Source organism: Balaenoptera acutorostrata, chromosome 10 (assembly GCF_949987535.1).
Source record: "Balaenoptera acutorostrata chromosome 10, mBalAcu1.1, whole genome shotgun sequence".
NCBI lineage: Eukaryota > Metazoa > Chordata > Mammalia > Artiodactyla > Balaenopteridae > Balaenoptera > Balaenoptera acutorostrata.
In genome coordinates this window covers 19,656,627-19,680,546 of record NC_080073.1, presented here as the reverse complement: position 1 = coordinate 19,680,546, position 23,920 = coordinate 19,656,627, and the positions used below count along the sequence as shown (strand labels likewise).

At 40.7% G+C, this 23,920-nt stretch overlaps 1 protein-coding gene across 11 annotated transcripts in view; it reads right to left on the bottom strand.

Annotated features, from left to right (window-relative positions):
* FOXP1 (forkhead box P1) overlaps positions 1 to 23,920 on the bottom strand; it is a 598,922-nt gene that overhangs the window by 321,005 nt on the left and 253,997 nt on the right. For 8 of the 11 annotated variants that reach the window (XM_057554352.1, XM_057554353.1, XM_057554350.1 and 5 more), the window contains one exon: positions 4,413 to 4,473. The exons of 2 other annotated variants lie outside the window; for them this stretch is intronic. The gene's annotated coding sequence lies outside the window, so the exon portion shown is untranslated. Of the gene's footprint in view, positions 1 to 4,412; positions 4,474 to 10,509; positions 10,585 to 23,920 lie in introns of those variants that run through there. One more of the 11 variants, XM_057554348.1, reaches the window with a different exon arrangement.

Genomic DNA, 23,920 nt, shown 5'->3' with positions numbered 1-23,920 from the left:
GGATGACATGATACTATACATAGAGAATCCTAAAACTGCCACCAGAAAACTGCTAGAGCTAATTAATGAATATGGTAAAGTTGCAGGTTACAAAATTAATGCACAGAAATCTCTTGCATTCCTATACACTAATGATGAAAAATCTGAAAGAGAAATTATGGAAACACTCCCATTTACCATTGCAACAAAAAGAATAAAATACCTAGGAATAAACCTACCTAGGGAGACAAAAGACCTGTATGCAGAAAACTATAAGACACTGATGAAAGAAATTAAAGATGATACCAACAGATGGAGAGATATACCATGTTCTTGGATTGGAAGAATCAACATTGTGAAAATGAGTATACTACCCAAAGCAATCTACAGATTCAATGCAATCCCTATCAAATTACCAATGGCATTTTTTACGGAGCTAGAACAAATCATCTTAAAATTTGTATGGAGACACAAAAGACCCCGAATAGCCAAAGCAGTCTTGAGGCAAAAAAATGGAGCTGGAGGAATCAGACTCCCTGACTTCAGACTATACTACAAAGCTACAGTAATCAAGACAATATGGTACTGGCACAAAAACAGAAACATAGATCAATGGAACAAGATAGAAAGCCCAGAGATTAACCCACGCACCTATGGTCAACTAATCTATGACAAAGGAGGCAAAGATATACAATGGAGAAAAGACAGTCTCTTCAATAAGTGGTGCTGGGAAAACTGGACAGCCACATGTAAAAGAATGAAATTAGAATACTCCCTAACACCATACACAAAAATAAACTCAAAATGGATTAGAGACCTAAATATAAGACTGGACACTATAAAACTCTTAGAGGAAAACATAGGAAGAACACTCTTTGACATAAATCACAGCAAGATCTTTTTCGATCCACCTCCTAGAGTAATGGAAATAAAAACAAAAATAAACAAGTGGGACCTAATGAAACTTCAAAGCTTTTGCACAGCAAAGGAAACCATAAACAAGACGAAAAGACAACCCTCAGAATGGGAGAAAATATTTGCAAATGAATCAACGGACAAAGGATTAATCTCCAAAATATATAAACAGCTCATTCAGCTCAATATCAAAGAAACAAACACCCCAATCCAAAAATGGGCAGAAGACCTAAATAGACATTTCTCCAAAGAAGACATACAGACGGCCACGAAGCACATGAAAAGATGCTCAACATCACTAATTATTAGAGAAATGCAAATCAAAACTACAATGAGGTATCACCTCACTCCTGTTAGAATGGGCATCATCAGAAAATCTACAAACAACAAATGCTGGAGAGGGTGTGGAGAAAAGGGAACCCTCTTGCACTGTTGGTGGGAATGTAAATTGATACAGCCACTATGGAGAACAATATGGAGGTGCCTTAAAAAACTAAAAATAGAATTACCATATGACCCAGCAATCCCACTACTGGGCATATACCCAGAGAAAACCGTAATTCAAAAAGACGCGTGCACCCGAATGTTCATTGCAGCACTATTTACAATAGCCAGGTCATGGAAGCAACCTAAATGCCCATCAACAGACGAATGGATAAAGAAGTTGTGGTACATATATACGATGGAATATTATTCAGCCATAAAAAGGAACGAAATTGAGTCATTTGTTGAGAAGTGGATGGATCTAGAGACTGTCATACAGAGTGAAGTAAGTCAGAAAGAGAAAAACAAATATCGTATGTTAATGCATGTATGTGGAACGTAGAAAAATGGTACAGATGAGCCAGTTTGCAGGGCAGAAGTTGAGACACAGATGTAGAGAATGGACATATGGACACCAAGGGGGGAAAACTGCGATGAGGTGGGGATGGTGATGTGCTGAATTGGGCGATTGGGATTGACATGTATACACTGATGTGTATAAAACTGATGCCTAATAAGAACCTGCAGTATAAAAAAACAAACAAAACAACTAATACTAAACTTTCATTGGGTTATTTGTATGGAAATATGTTAATATAAATGTTTCAGACATTACATGAAATTTCTAAAAATCTTATATTTGTATTTGTATGGAAATATGTATGGAAATATGTTAATATAAATGTTTCAGACATTAAAAAAAAAAAAAAAAAAGGTAAAAGAGTACATGTAAGTTATTATTTATTTGTCTTTATATCTTATTTCTAAAAAAAAAACTGAAAAGGGAGTCAAAACACAAATGGAATTGATATTGTAGAAGAAAAACAGTTAAATAATAAAATGTTAATTGGGAGTAGGAAAAATGAAGTTGACTCAAAAGCAGAATATCAACAACAAGAAGTTGAAGTTAAAAAATACTACTAAGCTTAAGCAAAAACTCTTACTCTGAGATTCCTAGCAGTCAAGACAAAAAGAAAAATTAGATGAATTCGTTGTTCAGCTTCCTTTGTTTCATGAAAGGAGGCATCAGGAGGACAAAATTTTTCTATTCTCCTTAAATTTGACAAAGCGTTCCTGATTTGCTGGATACTACATAATACACCATGTTCTTGACAGTAATTATAAAAAAGCTTGTTTTTTCCTCCGCATGGACTACCTTTCTTAGTCAACTAATGACAAATTCCTGGAAACTTTTTTTTTCCCCAAACTTGCCCTTGACTCATGATATCTTTAACCTTGAACAGTATCATGGAATTGGGAAAAATCATACTGCACAAATTCAAATGTTTTCACGTCATGGGTGTAAGCGTGGTCATCATAATGACATCAGTCAGGAGAAAAATAATTTATGCTTACAGGTGATTCCAAATAAAACAATGAAAACCTACTCATTAAGCCCATTTTTGGAGCTGGAGGGATATTTCATCTTTTCAACCACTTTTCCAGCTTTGTTTCATCACAATGTTTAGCTGCACCAGAAACCTTTGCTAACAGCACAAAATGAGTTCAGCACCTGGCATGGCTTTCAATGAGGAACACCTTGGATTGAGATCTTGCAGGGATCACAGAGGCTAGAACACACAACATGCAGCTGACTAACCGTGGCAGAGACAAAATGCCCACAAAACAGGAAATAGTGACTGGATGGCCTTTTACAGAAGGCGGCTGCAGAGCCCTGAAGTAGACTAAAACTGGGAAACTGGGAAGTGTTTTGCCAGAAATCATGCGAGGTAGGACCTGAGAGCCCCAATGACTGGTTGGAATCAACCTTTTCCATGCCAGAACATCTGAAAGGTAATATATCCTCTTCGGAGGTCAATTAGGTGCTTCCCACATGGTTTAATTTAAACAACAAAGATAGTGAAATGAGTAAAGTTGGTTGGATTTTTTTGGGCCCAAATCAAATGTGCCAGAATGCAACTGGAAAAACAAATCCCTACCTTGATAGTGCCTTCTAGAACCCCCAAACCCTGGGTGAGATTAAAAACAAAACCGATCTAAGAATCTTCACATTAGCAAAGCTTCACAAAAAACCTTGCTCAACTGAAGAATAAGAAGTCTGTATCTTACAAATTCATAAACTCTAATTTGGTAAGATCTGAGCAAAGGCTTTGTGTAGTAACCAGGCTGGCAAGTAAGTGTTTTAAAGCAGACACAAATCTACTCAATCAAATGCAAACACCACTGGCCAAGATTCAAAAATAAAATGAAGACGCTTGCTCCTTGAGAAACATCAGACTTGAAAGTGACCTGCAAGATGAGCTTGAGGGAGGCGACCTCTGCCCTCACCGGAGACATACTTTGGGAATCAAAAAAAAAAAAAAAATGTAGCCTCCAGAACCGTTTTAACCAGAGTGCTTTTTTTTGCCCCTGCTCCCAAAAGTGAGTTTGAGAAAATTTAACTTAGCTTTAATTCATCAAGCTACACTAGTCTCTATGAAAACTTCTAATTTTAAAATCAAGTACTCATTTGATTTTCAAGCAAGGTCAAGAGAACAAGGCAGCTGAGCGCCGACGTCACAGGGACATGCCCCACGCCACACGGCAGTGACATCAACGCGGCGTGTTGCTATGGTGCCTGACTATTAATTTCTGAAAGAAGGGATTATAAAGCAGCCAGATGAACACCCACCGGATGACACCACTTCAGCACAGAAGACGGACATGCGTTACTCCTGTTTGCAGCAAGTTAATTTTATGAATCACCACTTTTGTGATGTGAATATTCCTTTCTAACTTTAAACCTACCAAGTCAACAACCAAAAAAAAAAAAAAAAAAAAAAAATTCGACTTCCACAAACAGGGGAAAAGTTTGATAATATTTGGGGGGGGGGGGAAATGTGACTATGTGAACCATTTGTTAAGAGCAATCTTTTCTTTAAAGGCCTCCGAAAATATGCTACATACACACTTACACACAAATAAATACATGTATATTTGATAATTCTGTAGATCCAAAAAGAACTGAATTAAGATGCTTAGAAGTTGGTAGATAGAGTCCTAGATGTAATTCCACTAATCATATTTGCATTTACCTTTTTTGGCTTCTGTAAAGCAATCTTCTGTTATAGTCACCTCAAAAGGTCACTTCTTACCCTGAAAACAAAAGAGAATATCAAAATCTGAATGTCAAGACAAAGTAGCAACCACCTATTTGCCTGGGAGAGATGCAAGAAAACCAACCAAAGAACTCAATTCTACTTAATGGCAAAAGATTCTCAGAGTTAATAAAAACCAGTGTCAAGACCTCCACTTAGTGGACCATGTGCCTTTGAGGCTCTTCAAGACGATAACAACAACTTGGACGGAAAAAGTCAAGATGAAGCATTTCACATTTTGCCTATGAACTTTTTCTCATCTTGTTGTCTATCAATTTATTTCATGTGGAATAACATGTGAGTCACAGGCCTTTGTTTTTGGAAACCAGACTGCTACTTGAACGTGTCTTTGTTTGGTTAACATCCACGACATCTCTAATTTCATTAAAGCAGAGGCTTATTTTTTTTCCCCTTGCAAGAGCGTTAGTTCTTATAGACAAGATGCTTTATGCCACTCTGGACCTTTCAAAATGAATAAAAGCACCACAATTTTCAGCTTGCGGAGGGGTGGGGGTGGGGTTCATCGGTGGGTGAAAGCTGTTCACACAATGTTTTCCACTTAGCGTACTTCTACCAGACCTACTAAGTTCAATAAAAATGGCTCGTGTCAGATGAAATCAACAATTGAAATCAAGCTTCCTAAAACACAAAGGAAGCACGGAACACATCTAACTCCTGCATCTGCATACTCCCTTATGCAAAACAGCGTATAATCCTTTAAGAAACATTACAAGCTGCCTCTCTCTGCCCATGTAACTGGGATCAACATATGGCACAAGGGAAAAGAAAAACATTTGTTTATTAATTTAGATCAAGTTACCAACAGGGTACAGGATTCATTCCACATCAATTGACCAAATGCTCACATATACGTATGTTTTCTTAAGATGGTGAAGTCATACCATCTTTTTACTAAAACGTTAATATCCTTTTGCTTACTCTTCAGAACAATATGTAATGAAGTGGTTCAAATTTGATACAGAATATATCTCTGCTCATCCCTCGGCCGTTGGCCCTGAATGTGGAAAGGCAAACATCATTGAGAAGAGTTCAATCTTATTTCACTAGGGCTAAAAATTTGAAAGTGGTACTTTGGTGTGTACTATCTTTGAGGAATTGATCGGAGGCCAATTTATGACATTTCCACAAGCAAGTGTATGCAGATTCTTGCCATTAAGATTGGGAAAAAATGCAGGCTCTGAGTGAAATCATAATTTTCATGTTTACTGTAAGAGGAAATTGGAGGTTTTCACCATAAATGTTCACCATTTGGGTGGGGGAAAACCCTAGCTCTGGGACTTGAAATTACTGTTTTGCAACCTGCCCCAAACCTTTTTGTTTTGACACAAAACAATTCAAATCGAAAATGAAAATCGTGTGCTTTACTGCTGAGGTGTGTCGCCAGGGATTGGTTTCTCCAGCGGTGAGAACTTGGTTAGAGCGCAAACGGTGATAAGAAAACAGAGCTGTGATGGTCGGGTCCTCGAGGTAATGCTGAGATCTACAAAGCAGCCCCGCCCCACGCCAATAAGAAGAGCTCATGAGACACGAGGCACGGCAGCTGTCTCACACAACAGAAATTTCCATCTCCACCACTCATCCAATCTTAAATGGAAAGTAAGTGAACTCTGGCAGACCCTACTCAATTCAGGGCAAGAACGCCCTTTCTCCCTCCTTTTCACTTGAGATGTTTTCCAACGTGTGCACTCTAAACTAATTTTCATTTTTATCTATTGAGTTGCATCTATTTTTGCATTTTTGGCAGTCAGGTCTATAGTATCAGACTTTGCAATGCAGATAAGATTGCACTGCAAAGATCATATAGGCCTGGCAAACAATTGCACCTTACTAAAATTTAATGTCTGTAAAAAAAAAAAAACAAAACAAAAAAAACTGCTGAAAATGCCTACTTTGAATAAAGTTATCTCTAGTGTTGTATTCAAACCTGCAGAACATTTCCAGGTAAGTACTGCGTCTGTTTCTCTACTCACCTATAGCTACCTAGAACAGTAGGTAAGTGAACACAGAGCAAAAGTATAAGCTGGTTCCCCCTCACAGATTTTATGAGCGTAATTTTTCCCTGGAGGAAAAAAATTAATAATAACAATATTATACAATTGACCCTCCAACTTATAATCACTAGAGCAATACAAATTTGGCTACATTTAATTTTTACTTAGACATAAAAAATTGGCAGTGGGATACAAACCCTATTTTCTTCCATTTTGAAGTTCCATAAATTTTAATGCAAATGTACATTTGACCACTCATTAATTTATTTCTGTTGATTTTAGTTTTTAGTATACATTAGCAAAGTAATCTAAAAGATATTTTTCCAGCTTTGCTGAGAAAAGATTAATAGTTCAACAGCTGTTTGCCATCATGCTAAATTAAATGAAATGTGTCAATATAATAGACAAGAAAATTAGGGAGTAGTTCTGGGGCCTGAGTCTGCCTCATTACTAGCCTACAAGAATCAGAAATCAACAACTAGCAGAAAAATCTGCATTTCATTTTTTCCAAAGCATAAAACTTCCATTTCCAAAACCGCTATTAAAAACAGAACAAAACAAAACGCTTCACCTTATCAAATATATCAACTACATACCTGCATGTTTACTGGCGGCACAAGCACCAAAAGTAAAAATTAAACGATTATGTAACGCTTTTAAGTTAAAAAGAAAAAGAAAAATATTGCCCCGCTTGTCTCCTCTTAGAAAAAATGCTGGCACCAAAAGAATTTCTTTTTTTTTTTCTCTTTTTCTCTCCTTCTTAAGTTTCCTATTGGTTTTAGGTTTTTAAAGGTGAGCCAGGGACACGGTAAATAGAAATCACTTACTTTCCTTTATGTCATTCTCTGTACAATTAAGAGCCTGTGAACACCAGAAAATGTTCTGAGCGTGACCTCTTAACTACTGTTTGTCATAATGTTATTTACCCTAAAGCTATTTGATGACCGTAAAGACCTTGACCATGACATGACTCTTCAGCTGAGATCCCTAGTTTAGGAGACTAATGTACCTTCCTCTTCCTCTGTCTCCCCAGTTCCCCCTATTCCCCATTAGGAATTTCACTCTCTAGACCCCTTAGGTTACTACAGTGCTTCAATTTCATACTTTCTGTCAGTATATTTGCCCTTAATTTAACCAGTGTGATCCTGCCCATTGGTATGGCCTAGCTGGAAATGAGGTGCAGGTAAAACATGGAGGTGTGATTTTATTTCACAAGAAGAAAAATGAACAATATACGCTCTATTTTTTGCCATTAAAAATATTTCTCCCTCTTTTTTCATGGCCAACTCAAGGAAATGATTTGCATCAGGATTTCAGTGTTATATTTCATTTCGTACAAGTATACAAGAGACTGTGAAGGCCAGCCACCTTATTTCACTGCAACCTTCAGCCCAACGAGTGCTGGCTGAGAACCTACTGTGTGTCAGTGTCCCTGGGATGCGAGGATGATGAACGCCAGCTCCTGAGCCATGATGAAGGTGGCAGTTAGGAGTTTCATCTCTGGCTAGAGCAACCCTTCTCTCGAAGTCCAGAGAAACAGGGTTCAAACTTCCCATCCTCCCAAATATCCCCATCAAATGACATATACTTCATCTGAGAAAACAGAAAATCTCAAAGGGCCAGTTTCCAAGAGATGGCTGTCTCTTTAACCTGTGAATCTTAACTCATGTGGGCTTTTCTGTCTTGTTTTTCAAAGATGTCCTAGAAAAACAGAACTATCTTCAACACAAACTCGACTAGCTGAGAAATGATAATACAAGGGTCACTTCATTTTCTTGCACTCAAGACAAGAAAATCCACTTAGAAATCAACCTGAAAGTCTTTTTTTTTTTTCCCCTCTGCTCTAATAACTTCAAATACTGAGTCAGGCTTACAATAAGAAAGAGGAAGGAGGGAGGGAAGGAAGTGAGAAAAGAAGGAAAGAAACAGGGAGAGTACACGGGCAGGGGCAGGGGCAGGGGTGGGGGTGGGGGGGTAAGGAAAAGGAAGTAAATTAGAAAGAAAAGGAAAACTATTGTGTCGAGCAGGTCTCTGGGACCAGAGGCGACCCTGGCCATCACCCAGGTTTGCTGGTTTACAAAGGGCCACATCTCTTTTACTTCTCTTTAGCAAAGAAAAATCTACCACAGGGGACCCATCACTGCACCTACGTCCCCCTCCTATTGCTGCGAGGAACATTTTACTTCCTTTCTCCCCACCCTCTGGGACCCTCAACTAAATCAGAGGACCTAACTTGGGGTCCATTCTAGTAAGAAGAATCTGAACTACTCTACATGAAGTAAGCCCCATGGTACAGGCAAAACCTGGCTGAGGCTTGCCTGTGGAATTACTTCAGGCCCCCCGCAACTCCATGTTGGCCCATCTCATTTGGAGAAAACCACCCTCTCTTACCTTAAAGGAAAGCAAAACCCTGCTCATGGTCCTGTGAAAATATTTTATAGGTATCCCTTAGCAGGCTTTAAATGTTGAAGCCTAAAAACAATATTTGCTGTTTTCTCTTTGAAGCTCTAACAAAGCCTTTGTTTTAGATTTACGCGGAGTGTGTGCAACAAGAGTTAATAATCAAATCCATCCCAGCCCCCATAAATGTTAAACAAAAAGATAAAAGAAATGCAAATAGCTATTGTCATGGAAAGTTAAAGTACCTGTCTGTATTTTTAAGTGAAAACTATTATCTCTATCAATCAAAATTTAAGAATACAATAGCGCTAATCACAGAAGGTGCTCTGGCGGAGTTACTTTTCCTCATGAAAAAAAAAAAAAAGTATTCTTCCCCTTAAAAACCGAGCATAAAAGTCATATACTTACAATTAGACAGGGTATTTGTAATTTTATTATTAAAAACCTTCAGCGGCCTCACTGCTAACAAATGCTTCCAAGTCTCTAGACTGATTTGTACCTAAGAAGACCCAAGTCCCTACATATTTTAATAAGGTTGATGAAATTGGATTCACATTCTCACGGTTTCCGACCTGCGGGGGAACAGCACACTCTTCTGTTGAAAAGAGTCACTCAAACAGACGCAACAGTTAACTGGCAATGAAAACTCCTTTCAGACCCTGGACACAATTCCTAGCCTCCGAGATATCTTTACATAGGACATACCTTCCCTTGGACGGCTCATCCTTCTTAATTGTGGCAATTTAGTTTTGAATTTCTCCCACGACTTCTACCATCATACCCCAGAATGATCAAAGTGCACAGCGTGTCAATTTCTCTAGGTCTCTCTCTCTTTTTTTTTTTTTTTAATTTCACTTTTTAAAAAGACTGGATTAAGACCCTGAACATCGTACTTTCTAAAGACAGTACAGGAACAAAAAATATCAAGACCCCAGATAGTAAAACCAACAGCGCAAGATTAAAATTCCTAGAGCAAACAGTTAAGCCAGGATGCCATTATGCAGGCTGAGTCTGGATGGATGTCTCCTCCACCATGGGGCCAAGAGGCTGTCATCTTCCCCCCAGCAAGATCAGATTTCCTTCCCTCCCAACCGCCGCTCTGCACAGCACGGCCAACATCTCCAGTGTGCTATTAATATCAATGAAGAGACGATTCGATTTCCACTGAAGAAAACCCTTCCTATTCCGGCACAGACTTTTGGGGAGGACCCTGGCCTGGGGATAGACAATACAGCAGCAGAGTTTCACTGCTTTCTTACAGTTCGGTCTCGCACACTGTTTGAAGGCTTTTAGCAAACAATGGCAGCATTATCTGCAGGACAGTTACAAAACAGGATTTGTTAGGACAAAGAATAATAAAGCTGTTCTCTTTCTCTCTCCCCATCTCCCTCTCTCTGTTTCTCCCCCCCCCAGCCCCCCCCCCCCCGCAGTTCCCAAGAGCCTCTCTCTGCCAGTTGAAAATTCAGCCACATTTCCTGAGTGGCACCTGTACTTGTCTATTTCAACGCTGCCAAGCAACTGACAAACGGCCCAGGAACCAGGACCAGAAGAGCGGGCAAAGTAGCCTCTCAACATTTGGAAAATGAAACAAAAGTATCAGCCTTGGCTTCGCACACACTTACCCGTTCATGGTGAGGAAGGGAAGCTTTGGGGCCGCAGAGGCAATTTTCACACAACGGAAGAAAGTTGAGAGTTTGTAAGGGAGAAAGTACAGGCGCTGGGAAGCCTGCGAGCTCTCAGGGCTCCCAGGCTGGCGGCAGTGTGAGGGAGGACTGAAGGTATGTGGGCTAAACACAACAAAAGCCACTGCCTTACTCTAGATTAAATATGCAGGAAGAGGCCCCTTTGCATAAACACAAACACTCAGCAAATGAATAACTGGCTCAATCAGACGCCCGCTGTGCCTTCTACCTGTCTTCTCTCTGACGGGAGACACTGCCTGTTCCAAAGGACAAGGACTAAACAGGAGACAGTTAAATGTTCTGTTGCTATAATAACAATTAAAATGAATTGCATTCATTAGTAATTAAGAACTCACTCCTGGGGGGGGGGGGGGAATGTATGGCGGAGGGCAGGCAGGGCAGGGGGGCGTGGGGAACACAGGGCTATTGTTGTATCTCTAGCACTCCAAAAAGAACTTGGCGTAAGACACATCAGCGGAGTTTTACTGTAGCTTGAATTTAAGATCTCTAATATTCAATGAGAGGTTTAAACAATCACATGTTTTCGGCCACAATTTAAGGTCAGAAATACACCTCTTGTTTCTCTGCTTTGCCCCATTATAAACCGATCCTTGTGAGTCTGTACCTCCAGAAGGATCTGTTGCATCTATGTGTAAATATTTACACATATAAAATATATACACACATACATGCACATATATGTACGTGCATATACGTGCATATATATGCTCTCACACAGAATATTCACACATATCTAATTAAAGAGAATAAACCAAACAGAAAGTGTCCCTTTACACTCTTTGGTTCACTAATGATTTAAGAAAAACAATTTGAGTCTTCCAAAAATACATCCCAAATGCCTGCCTTTCAAATGTCATCAATCCATGACCACTCATTTAAAAACACTGCCCATATATTAGAAAGAATGCTTTTAACTGAGTGGCCTCAACCACTTATAATTTCAATTAAATAACATAATTACAGTCAACAATTTTCTCCATTTTGGCAGAAAATATGCCATACCTCAACATAATTTGTCCTTAGAACCGAGGAATTTAAGCAAGAGGAAAAACATGCGGGCACTAGGAATTCACTACTGCATTTTCTCAGCTCATGGAGTCAACTCATACCCCTAACCTCTTACTGTATGGTCCAGTTACATGTTGGTCTTAGTAACTTAATTATTTTTTAATAACCTTTGCAGTATTAAATGATTTCATTTGAAACATAAATAAGATTATGTTCGTCTATGTCCTTTTAATGCCACATAGGACTTCGGGGGCAAATCCAGCACTGCTATTCCATAGGACGTGCCTACTTTATTGCTTGGACTGAAAAAGGGTAGGTCACAGGTCCTTCACAGCCTCAGAGGAGGTCCCACGATTACGCTAGCCAAGGGAAATAAGGTGGCTTTCTACTTCCAAAGTGGGTTCTATTTTATTAACACCACACTGTTTCCTGGCTATATCATTCTGCCCCAAAAGCAAAAGGATATTACTGAAAAGTTTTAAAAAACCAATCTTAAACATATATTACGGTATAATACAGAGAGAAAATCTGAAAATTCCCAAAGTCCCCTGAAATAAAATACAGGTTCTTTAAGAGGGGGTCCCCAAGAAACTCAAGATGCCTAGTCTCTTCGCTGTTTTGTCTTGAAATGACCTTCCAAGTCAGGTGTTAGATAACCCTCTTGCATAGACTATAGTGATCTAACCTTGATGCAAATAAACCATAGAACAAAATTTAATCAGTATATCACTGTGAAAAAGGCCTTTGTCCATCCCAATGGAGCTTCTAATGACTGTTTTGGCAGTTCTGGCAGGTAGTTATGCTTCCCAGCTCATCTATATCTCATACTGGTTGAGCAAGCTAATGGAAATGCTGTTAGTGGAATCCAATATTAATGCTCTGTATCGTGCAAACCTGGATGCAACTGAATATATTACACAATTATAGGTCGTATCTAATTCCATAGGTATTAGATACTGTCCTCGAAATTAATATTTTAATGAGGAGAGTGAAATAAAGACGACGATCCCGGTAAGGGATCCATGCATTGTGGCCCCAGCTAAGCTCCTTTGCCGCCAGAGCACTGGATCCCTGAGCAAACAGCACAGACACAGGGATTGTGACAAAAATCCATATGCAAGCTTTACAGGCTGAGTGACACATACTGATGCACAGAGTCAAAGATGTCATCCTCACACAAGCGCCACTCGCTGCAAGCTTGAGAGAGAATGAAGGGGGAAAATGGGGGGGGGGGGAGGAGTTGCAGTGAGACCTCCAGAAAATAAACAGGGTGTACAGTTTCAAAGGGTGCAGACACAGACATTTCATTGTTCAAGCCAATTATCAGTGGAAAATAATAACAACAGATGGATTCAGAGTCACTGACTTTTCATATGCACTTCATCTCGGCGGAACAGATGATGAAACGCGAGAGCTATCTCAAAAAGGCAAAACATCTTTCAGTAAAAGAACTCTACAGTCCAGATGGGGACCTTCTAAGGCTGCTGATTATCTTCTTATAATGTTGTAAGATAGACTTACTAAAACATTTCAAGAACTGATCAGATATGATGCGTACAATGGCTTCATTATTGGAAGGAGTTGCCTCAGACTTGTGACTAAACCAGGCAGATTTCAATAAGGTTAGGACTCTAAGTTTCCTGTTTTCTCATCAGCGACCACAGGTTCCAACTAAAACTGGAAATCTGTGCACAACAGGAGAATAAACCATGGCCCAAGGATCCTACATTTGGACTCTTCTCTCGTTTGAGCAGAAGGGGAAAAAAAAAAAAAAAAAAAAAAAGGGAGAGATAAACTGGGACTGTGAAAAGGACATTAAATTATCCTAAGCAGTCCATCATGATGGGAAAAAATTAGCTCCAAAGCAATTCCTTATTAAAAGCATTCAGTGATAAAATATCATCCTTTATATACAGTTAGAATATCTTAAATATACTTTCCACTGGTGACTGCAAAATAAAATTTGCTTTTAATAGGAAATAAATATAAATTTCAATGATGGTGTGATAAAACAGTTCTAGTAAATGCCAAGCAAACACACAGGCAAAACCCACCAACCAACCCCAAAGCATTCCCACTTAACTTAAATATCACCAAGTCAGACTCACAGGGAAAACACAATAGGTAAACCCCAACCTGACAACTTGCTCTAAGAGGAAAAGTTAAAATCTCTCATCAGATAAGCCCCATTATTACTGGAATAACAAGGTAGCTGTTCTGTCTGTCTGTCTCCATCCACCCATCCATCCGCCAATTCTATTACCTTCATTATTTTGCAAAAATCTCTGAACGGAAGTAAAATATGGTTGAAGTTACTGTGCTAAGGAAAAAGAAAAGCTGATCTTCCTGCTATTTACTAACATACTTAACATTTAAAAAATATTTTTATGAACACACTGTTGACTTCACAAGTTTATAATGTAAGTAAAAAAAGAAAAAAAAATTTTTTTTAAGAGCATGGCTTTTCTTTCAAAGGACTCTGACAAAAGTAAATTCGTAGCAGAACATACAAGCACGAAGAAATATCGCCAAGGGCCAAATTCTGCAACTGCTTTAAGAAGCAAACAAGAACACAAAAGACGTGTAATGCAACCATCTGGCTGGCTCGCCTCATACTTTATCAATGCCTCAACTTTCTCCCCCACCCCCTTAGCCAGCCCACACCAATGCCACAAAACCAAATGGCTTCACTTCTGTTTCGTGCACAGCGAATTTACACAATGCACTCAGAATGCAAAAGTTGATTTTTACACATACACTAGTGTCTTAAAATTTTTCTTCACTTGAACCATTTTGTTGTCTTTGTTACTTATTCAGAGCGGGGCTTCTTTGAAAAACCACTTGGAACTTCACTGTAATAAAGATGTCCCCAAAAGGATCTATCAGTTTAGGCTCAGAAGAATCCCCCTTCGAAATCTTCATCTCCACTCTCTTGTGTCTTCTGGGATAATCGGACACTAGATGTCGACGTCTGAAAAAAGAACGCTACAAGCGTTCCAATTACACCTTTACTTTTTTTTGTCTTTTTGCTCTAAATTGTAGGTTGCTTCCCTCATTTATTATTTGAAATAACCACACTCACTTTGAATCACTGTCCTAGAATGTCAGCATGCCCGCTGGAATTTTTTCTTATTCGGCTCATTCTACATTTACTGAGCAACTACTGCGGTATCAGGAACTGGCTGAACAATGGGTGATCAAAATCATCGTATCCCATATGACAACAGAAACTGCCTACTCCAGGAAACCAGCGACACCACGTTTTAAAAAATCTTCCACACCAGGTGGGCTGAAGCATCGTATTCATGTACATATTTACGTACGTAGATATTTGAAAAGTCACGGCACATTTGTAGGTATTCAATTGCTTTCAAAGGTAGGAATTAAGACTTTTAATGGAAATCTCTTGCGGGTAAAATCAACATAGGTCATCATAAATGGTTCTCACAAAGAGGCAACAATTAAAAACCACAGTAACTGGGAAAGAGAAGGCCTCACAGGCCAACTCTCCTCTCTGCTTTTCTGCAGGGGCAGGCGACAGGCAGGCGTTCTGGGTCAGGCAGGAGCTCTTGGTTGGAATCAAGACTTGCATGGCAGGGGCCACGTCTGGTTTGTTTCTGCTTTCTTGCTGACAATGGTTTCCCCCTGAATCCCTCTCCACGTTCCAGGATAAGAAGGCCTTGGCTATTTTCTCAAGGGGCTGATTTTTGGTTCCCCTGTGGGTGTCTCTGCCCGGGACCACAGAGGCTCCTGGTCTGGACAGCCGTGGTAATCTTAGGACACACACAGCGAATCCGGCCACCGGGTGAAGGAATCTGCTAATTGTTTAAACCTGCAGTCGCATCTGGCCACCAGTTGGCAGACGCAACTCGTGCCTGCCTAGCAGGCCTAGGTTAGCACAGCTGGAGCCAGATGACGAGCTCTTGAAGACATTCTTCCCGTGGCCACATCTGGCTCCTGGCGGCTTCCATCTTTGGCGAAACATTCTGTTTGGTTTTTCTGGGAAACTTTAGGCAACAGATAAAACCAGGCAGATTAATCGTGACTCTGTGCATTTCAGTTTGGGACAAACTAACAGAATATAAACTCCATGAAGGCAAGGACTTCATCTGTCTTGCATGCTGTCTCTTAATACGGAACAGTAGCTACACATGGTCATTGTTCAGTAAATATATATGGAATGAACACCACGAGTCGGCATGTAAGTTGAATAAAAAGAATCCCGTATCTCACCCCAGCTCCTCAATTCCTCTGTTATATATACAACGGCCAACGTTCCGGGTGCACGTAGAAAAGACCCTTAAAGGGGCTCCAGAGTTGCACTTTACTGTGACATGTTCACCCAGGGAGAGACACTCAGGAATGAACCCACTCACACAGTCACTACAGGTGGGAAGACCTCCCAGCAATCTTTCCCTGAAAATAGCCCTCTCCCAGTATTACCCACATCCCGACTTTATTAGTCCTTAAACTGCAAAACTTGGCAGCTACGTGCCCCCAGTGCTCGCGAGTGACCCGAAAGTAGAAGCTTACCTTTTGGCCACCAGAGAAATGCCAAATGATGAGGCAACTTTTCCTGGCTCCTTTTCATCCCATTTCCTTTCCCAGGCCTCTCTTCCTGAATTCTCTGACATTTGCAGATCCCAGCTCCCTTCTACACTCAACTTTGACCCATCTTTTTTTTTTTTTTTTAAAGGTATTTTAAAATCAGTATTAGGCTTAATTTACATACAACAAAATTCATCAATTTTACGTGTACAATTTGATGAGCTTGGCCAAAAGTATACAGTCTTGTAACCGCCACCGCAATGTTCACGACATAGAACATTCCTACCTTCCAAAGCTCACCATCTCTCTGGCTCCCACTAGAAATGCACTAGGAAATGCCAGGATCATTTAGAACCCTGTGGGGCTCACCCTCTCGGCTCCTTAGCTGGAAAGGTTTCTGATATGTACAGGACGCTATATTAATACTGATACTAGGGAACCTTGAATCCTGACGACAATAAAGCTCTGCCGAACGCCCCCAGAACTTGACAAATGAGGAGGGACATTTGGGAGCAGCCTGACGTGGCTGTCTGTATGGGATGCTGCTTCCCCAATCCAGCACGTTAACGTTCCTAAAACAAGAATGGCTGAAAAGCGGCAGGTGACTCTGACAAACTCAGCATCTGGCCTTCAACGAAGCAAAGCTACTCAGAAGTGCACCCGATGAAGCTGCTGCCTCAACCCGCTCCCTCTTCGGTCAGGTAAAGCAGCACAGGTGGGGATGGGGTGATTCTTTTCAGCTCACTCTGAGTTTCTGAAAGGAGCTCTGCATCCACCCTGGGGAACTGGGGAAGGAACTGCTCACCTTGTAAAAAGTGGGCCAGGAAGACTCCTAGGTAATACCCCCAGAATGCCTCTCCTCCTTTGTTCCAGATTTTTGGAATTACTTTAAACTGGGAGAATGCCTTTCCACAATCCCACAATCACAAGGGGAGTTGAAGATAATCAAGGGAGAAGCGGCACAACAGGACACAAATGATACCCAGTCCTTAGCTGAGAAGAGACTATAAAAACAACCAAAAGAAAACAGAAAGAAATTTTTTCTAATTAGGGAAAAACCCTGATGGCAGTTTTGGGGGGTCGGGGTGAAGGTGGCAAGGCCCAGGATGTACGGGATGAATATCTTTATTTCTTAATGCTGCCTGGGGCTGCTTCAGTTAAAACTCAGTATTCTATAAAATAGCACCGCACAGTAGAGTTTAGTCTAGAATAGTTCAGAACTTACAAGCACAGATTCAAGTCCAAGAGTTCAAAACTCAGCTCTGCTGCTTACTGGCCTTGTGAACTCAGGCAAGTTACTTCACTTCACTGCCCCTCAGTGTGCTCATCCACAAAATGGGCTGAATGATAGGACATAATGTACTTTCGAGGAATAAGAGCATTAACATAAAAAAGTGCTTATAAAAGTGCCTGGGGACTTCCCTTGATGGTCCAGTGGTTAAGAATCCGCCTTGCAATGCAGGGGACGCTGGTTTGATCCCTGGTCAGGGAACTAAGATCCCACACGCTGCGTGGCAACTAAGCCCGTGTGCCGCAATGAAAGATCTCGCGTGCCGCAACGAAGATCACACGTGCCGCAACTAAGACCCGACGCAGCCAAAAAATAATTAAATAAATAAATAAATATTAAAAAAAAAAAGAAAGAAAGAAAGAGAAGGAAAAGTGCCTGGCACATAGTGAGTGCTAAGGAAAAGATAGCCACTGTTATTTTAACCAGGGATAATGTAACTGAAGTAAATCTGAAACTTCCCACGCTTGATTTCCATCATCTCTACGAGTTGTTAATAATACCTGGTTCTGTGCCATGCTACAGGCTAGAAAAAAGGAAAGAACGTACAGCAGATTTTAAACTTAACAACACAGTGCTAAAATAAAATCAAAGTATTTATTTTTCTCCCTCAATATTAGCTGGAGAATCGTAGGTTTAAGACTGGGGGTCTCACCGGTCTCAGTGGAGGGTAAATCACCACCTATAAGACAGCTACAGTCCAAGTGAGAGGCAACCGCTCGTCCCGCCAATGACCAAGAAGGACTTTGGGGCCATGTTCAAAGAAGGTAAGAGAAGAAGCTGGCCTGAAACCCAAAGGTACTGAAACACATTTTCTCGTACTTTTCAAGTCCGTGCATATAGATTCTGTTACTGATTTAGGGTCTTAAACAGTTTGTTTATTTTTTAAATGCCTTTCAGCTCACCTTTAATAACATGTTTCTTTGACTTGGCTGAACTATGCCTCAGAAGAATTACAAGCGGGAATATGGCTGGGTGAAAGGTTCAGTGAACTAATCCACACCTGGTCCATGTAAAAAAAAAAAAAAAAAAAAAGGCTCATATTTTCCATATAGAAACATGTCTCTTTATATGAACCAGGCTTTCTTTTATTTAATTGCTAAGGCACTTTCTACAATGCACAATCTTTCATGAGCTTCTTCAGTGGGGTGGGGAAAAGGCCATAGGACCCCCACCCAGTCATTCCATGGAGCTTAATCAGTGACAGAAATAATAATAACAATAATAATAAAAACAATACAGCACAAACCCCATTTAGAATACGAAGTGATAGATTTATTTCACCAGAAATTCCTTGACCAAGTTTTACCAAGGACAAAAGACCAGCGTGTCCCCCCCAGAAAACAGACCGGGGGTCAAATGAGATGTCTTGTGTCTTCATGACCAAAATTCAGATTTGTTCTATACCCACTGTGTGGTCCAGACTTTTAAGTGGAGGGAATAAGGCTTATATGGGAAAAATCTCAGATGAGAGAGAAGAACAAACACATTTTAGAGCTGAAAGGTACCTGTGAGGGGATCTAGTCAAGGCACTCCCTCCTGGGGAGCAGATTCATTGTGTGACTGAGACCACACAGGTGATGTGGAAGAAAGCAGAGACAAGAGCCTCTGACTCCCAAAAAATGTGGAAAAGCGACGGCTCGAGAAGATGGCTATTGGAAACAGCAATCACGTTAAAAGGAGATTTTGGAGCAGGGTCCTGTGAATAGCAAGAAGGCAAGACAAGGGACACAGGAATCACAAATGTCCCATGGATTGTGCCAGCCTGTTGCATATGAACTAGAATCTAAACAAGCTAACTTTCTTCTAGAAAGTCATTCACTTCAGTGCTCCAGGCATCTTGTTTTTTCCTCTCAGTTTTATTCCTAAGAAAATGCCTTTTAATCAACTCTGGTTTGAAGTTAGTAGAAAAAGAGATTTTTCCACACCCTAGAGAAGAGGGGCCAGAGTGAAGTGGAAAGAACATTTCACTAGAAGGCAAGAGAAATGTGTTTCTACTCCTGGATCCACCAGCGACTCCGCTAGAATTTGGTAATCCTCTTCCCTTCTCCACACCTCAGTCTCCTTGTTGGGAAAAAGAGTGGTACTCAGGGATGATGTTCAACTGGTACACAGTGGTCACCTGAAGAAGTTGTTAAAATACTGAAATACTTGTATACAGGCTGGGAAACAGCCTTTGCCCCCAGGTTACCCAAGTACACCCTGGGCCACTACCCTGAACTTCCTAGGATCAGAAGCACAGAAAAGGATGTCCTAGCACCCTGCCCCAGTGCTATGCCTGGTGTCCTTCCTGCATGGCCAATGTCTCTGCTATACCTCTTAGCCACATTGACCAACAGCCCCGATGCTTTGAGAAGCCCTTTTCCAAGGCTATGATGTAAGGACCACGAGGACGAGCTAGCTTATGGATGGAGGAAGCCACTACCTGGAGCCCAGGGAGAGACAGGAGGCCTGGGACAAGCCGAACAAAAGACCTGTGAGGAACCCACCTTCCTCCCCAAGTTACTTTCCCCACTTGGGGCACTTAGATGTGGGCCTGTAGTCAGGAGGCAAATCAGTGGAATCTCAGGGCAAATCCTTAGGGCTAAATTTGTTTTCAAAACCTGGAAAGAAATCTATCCTTGTGAAACAGCTCTCAAAGTGAAATCCTGAGCTCTGAGGGAAATTACGAACACACGTAATCAAATTATATTTACCATGGAAAGTTCTAATAGCTCAGACTTTCTACTCTGCTTTTATAACTCTTTAGGAAAAGGAATATTTCTCTATCCAATGTTCCAAATTCCCACAGCAGAGTCAAGGCATTACACATGTTGAAATACATAGGAAAGGAAAAAAAAAATTCTCATTATTGTCGTTTCCTTCAAACCTCTGTACCTTCTTTGCCACCATTACTCAAAAGTCACTCCAACATTCTGCTGGCTGACGTGACACCATGCTGTCACTTGATCAGGTGAGAGGTACCACGTGGTATGAATAAATACTGATCCACAACCACATATTAAATGAGAATTTGCAAAGGCGAGCTCCAGAGACAAAGACGTTACTATATAGAAATATTAACTAAGAATTTAAGTAAATGGGCTCACTGGAACAAAAAAAGTTCTGAAGTAGCAATATAAACTATATTTAATGGCAACAAAAAATATTTTCTTTTTGGGAAAGCAATCTGGGCTTCTAAAAGTTACTGCCTTTCACATGACTTAGTACACTACAGTATGCCTGAATTCTTCCACTTCCTAAAACACAGATGCTAGGCCCCCCAATTCTACCTTGTGAAAGTTCATTTTTTTAGATTCACCTTCTCCCAAATACAATACGCAAATAAAAAAGCTATTTTGAGACCTGTTTTCTCCCCCGCCCACCAACAATTGTTATTTTCCTAAGCGCTCGAGTATCACAAGTCCCAAAGAACATATGTTCCCAAGGAAGGAAAAAAAAACGGGCTCTAGAACTAATACACAATGAAAAATAAATTTAAAGCAGCCTTCTGGTCTGACATAAGAATATAAAAATGATATGAGCAAGAACAGCTTAGTTTACATACTTTTCAGTCACAGCTGCTGCTCTAAAACCACAATACCTTTAAAATGACATTTTAAGGAAACAGATACGGCAAGGCTGTAGCTGGATGAAGCTATCGCTGAATTCAAGGGGCTTCTCTTTTTATGCGCTTACTTTATATAACCCTGTACACTGGCACAATTAAGAGGAAAAGAGTGATTCACTTTTAAATAATGTCATGATAAACCGAGCAAATTACAAATAATTTTACCCAACAGGATTTTTTTTTTTTCTTTTTCCTTTAAAATCACCAGACTCAGACATCAAAACAGAGTATCAGGGACAGAAGGAACAAGTCCTCTCTTCTTGGTTAATATTTAATTGGGTGCTAAAAATTTCTTGGAGAGACCTCTGCACCTCCAGTGACAAGGCGCACAAGAGGTTCCTCTCGCTTCAGAAGATGCAGGCCCTTCCCTGAATAAATGAAAATAACATACAATTAAATCAGACTGTTCAATTAATAAATTACTTCGGTGGACCTCGAAGGCCAAGTCCTATTTAATTACATAATTTAAAAAATATTTGCACGTTGCAATCACTGAAATTGCCTTTGAGGTTTCATAATACACACTTAACACTTGAGTTAGAGAACAAATTTATTGAATAAATGCAGGCCTAAGAGCTAGAAGGCCATACCACTCACACTGCAAAATCACTTAGCACATCCTCAGAAAAAGCAAATAAACTTTTCCACTATTTAGACGTGGGCTGCTGTTGAATGTCAGGAGAGGCTGGCTGATTTTGTGTGCATTTTCTCTGTCATGTGTTGCCTGTAAATCTGACCATTTTGAGAGGTAATTAGAATAGAGCTAAGGGACAAAATGGTTCCAGTTAAAGATAAATTAAAGATAAACTAAGGTGGAAGATCTCAAGAACCCGGTAGTAAAAACCTCTTCAGAGTAAAACAAAGAGGAGTAGTATTACCGCCCCATTTTGCATTCCTTAGAATCCCAAAATACACCGTAAATTAACATGGTTCCTGAGTGTAAAGACGTGTTCCATTAGGGAAGCACACACAAATTTAGGGTTGAGGAGGACAGGCGTAAAAGGGATAGAATTACATGGTGTCCAAAAAGAGGGCAGAGACGTTTTAAAGTGACTGTATTTCTTACAGTTGTATTGGGGGCCGTGATACTGCCATTAAGTGAATTTTCTAGAAAACCACTTGACCACTTTGGCCCCACAACTTGTTTGGCCCTCACAGATTTTGATGGAAGTCTTTGTCAGACACATACACTTTCAATAACCATCGCATGCTTTATACCCACAGCGGCCTCAGAGCTTTTTCAACTCTGTGCGGCTAACTCTATTTACACCAAAAGCCCCAGACCACCATGACAAGGCTGTTATTTGCGTTTGCAGGTCTTCCCCTTAAAGACTGCAGTCGTGTGCACCCCCTCCACATGCCTGTTCTGCTTCCGTCCCCAGAGCCTCCAACTTGCTGCTAATGAACTGCCAGTCAGAAAGGCATCGAAAGTTCTGCAACTTAGAAATTTTAAATAAGGTTTAAGGAAAAGATTCTGGTGAGGCCTTGGTATCCGTTACAAAACAAAATTAGGAGAGTCACCTCTCAGTCCCGTGTCCCCTTCTCTCTCTTCCCTTTCACAAATTTCCAGAAAGCATTGTCTACACTTGCGTTCTCCATGGATTCACCTCCCACACCTCCCTCGGCCCTCGCCGCCGCGGCTCTGTTGCCAAGGTTACTGAGTTTTCAGTCTCTCCTGATTTGGTCCCTTAGCTACATTTGCCAACTCTCTCTTCTTCTCAAATCCTGCTCCTCTCCGAGGGTCCTCCCTGGGACCCTGGCCGTCCATTATCCGCCAGCTTCCCCAGCGCCCAAGGAGTCCCCATCCCACGGTCCCTCCCTCAGGAAGGTGGATGTTCCCACCATCCACCCAGTAAATGAGGCCAAACAGTATGGAGGCTGCTTTGATGCCTCCAACAGCCAAAGGCATTCAATTATTTTTCCTTTTCTTCATCTCAATCAAGACTCACTAGCCCACACCAAGAGAGCCTTGTGCGGACTCCTACAAGGGCCTTTGGAGGCTTTTTCCTGTCTTTGTACCTGCTTTCTTCAAACCAATCTACGCAGAAGACAAACTAACTTGTAAAAAAATACAAGTTTGCAAAGTCTTTTCAATTCTTGGATAGCTTCCCTCACTCTCATCTTACTATTTTTGACATTGGGAGGCATCTCAAAATTGATGGAGCTGCTTAATGCCATAGGCTTCCCAGATGCATGTCCCACCCATGCTTAAAAAGTTCTTGGCTTCCTAAGGGCCGGAAAGTCAAGGTGAAATGTGCAGAGGTACTGAGAAGGTCCTTCGTGTTGGTGGTCCTGTCTGGTCTTCTGATTGCACCTCTTGCTGCTCCCGGACTTTCAGTCTACCATCAATACACACTCTAATAACATATAATAACACACAACCTGCAGCCTCCCAGCCCCAAGCCTTCGCACAGGCCACCGATCACTACTCGGCCTTGCTTCTCCTAGAGAGGGCTCACCCGTCCCACGTGACAAGGACCTAAATAAATGCCACTTGCTCCAAGAAGCATTCTCTCATCTCTCTTTGGATCTATGCCCCTGTTATTGGTTCCATTTGCATACCGTGCTTGTCCTAATATAGCAATGATTCCATTTTATGATAGTGCTGTGTCTAATCAATAGTTTCGCCTGGTAACCTGGATGCCCATTCTATTAAAACCACTTCAAATATCTTAAAACGAATTTTTTTTTTTAATTGAGGCATAGTTGGCACACATTAGTTTCAGGTTTACAACTAATATCTCTCCTTCAAAGAATAAAGTTGATGAATTCTAGAAACAAAGTCAATGACAACAATTCTTTGGTTCCTTCATAAAATCAACTTTTCTCCTTCTTAATTCCTCTCCCCACTAAAATCGTTCAGCAAGGTGAGGTCA